Below are 1,434 nucleotides of genomic sequence, written 5' to 3'. Positions count from 1 at the left end.
TCTAGATAAACTTAACAGAGTCAGAACTGTTCACAGTGGTGGTGATAGGAACCAGACGTCCACCTCTAAAAGCTCCCTCACAGAAAGTTACTACATGAAATGGTTATGAATTCACTGCCTGATGACTGAGACACTGTTTAATGATAGTTTAGAGAACTTAAACTCCATTCATTGTGGAGGGATACATGCAGGGCGCTGTGAGGCAAAATAGTCCCTAAAGAAAACTTATTATTTCAGATTTTCCACTATTTTCCATCATCAACATTCCATATAAACTCAGAAGACTCGTGTAGGTTCACTGGTGGTTCTGGATAGTAAATAAAATGTCTATATTTGTGTTGTAGTCATGGCGACCCCTGGTTCCTATCAGCACCACTGTAAAGAGATCTGAACCATTTCACACCAAACCACTCTGAATCACTCTGATTACATCTCACACACTGAGTTATGTAGGAATTTAGACAAACTGGTGGAATTCCCCTTTAACGGTGATGGTTATGGTTTTATTCAGGAAGCTGCTGCTGTTTGAGGGTATTGATTGTAATGAACACTTATTCACTGTATATTAACATTTTGAAGTAAGCACAACATTTGTCGGACGAATTCTTTGAACATCAGTTTTTCTAAGTGTTTGTAGTGTTTATAATGTATAGGCAGTGCATGCCAAATACAGTGTGTGTGAGAAGCAGTGTACACAGTGTATTTCTACAGTTTTCTCCCACCTGTTTATTGTTTACTCCTCATTGTTATTGTTTACTCATGAATCATGATGTATTATTTGTTCCTGAACACTGTAAACGATTTTCGATTAAAAAAACAAATTTCATTGTTATTGTCTCCTCATTGAAAACGCTTCCCTGTTCGGATGGCTGGTCAGTACACGCAGGACTCAGGTGGTGTTTTTACAGACAGTTTATTGCTCAGGTCCATGTGGGTCCGCAATACAGGTCACCTCCTCTCCCCCTCACTGCCACCAGGGCGGCGCTGTTTGCTCAAAATATGAACAAGAGCTCATCTATCGACAAACAGTAATCTAGTAACGCTGTACTGATGGTAAATTAACAGTGATTATTACTGACATTATTTCTATCAAATCCTTGTAATTATTATTTTTAGTTTTTACACTACCCCCCCCAGAAAAACATGAATTTCACCTGTGAATAATCACTTTTTCTTTCACATGCACATGACAAATGTGATCACATGGGGAAAAAAAGGTGATTATGTGCCGTTTCAGGGTCTGACATCATGGTCACATTTGTATGTTACATCTGTTTACATGTGATGACGTTTTTTTTTTTACATACTTCACGTGAAATATTTCGCTGCTATCGTAAGAAAACCTTGTATCTTTATTTTTTTTTGACTTTTTGACATAATTTGAAAATGCCTGTTTCCCTTTATATTGTGTGTAAGTTTCATGATGAATGGACC

The sequence above is a fragment of the Colossoma macropomum genome, unplaced genomic scaffold, assembly GCF_904425465.1.
Source record: "Colossoma macropomum unplaced genomic scaffold, Colossoma_macropomum, whole genome shotgun sequence".
NCBI classification, from domain to species: Eukaryota; Metazoa; Chordata; class Actinopteri; order Characiformes; family Serrasalmidae; genus Colossoma; species Colossoma macropomum.
The sequence above is the reverse complement of the archived record's forward strand: the minus strand, read 5'-3'. Positions refer to the sequence as shown.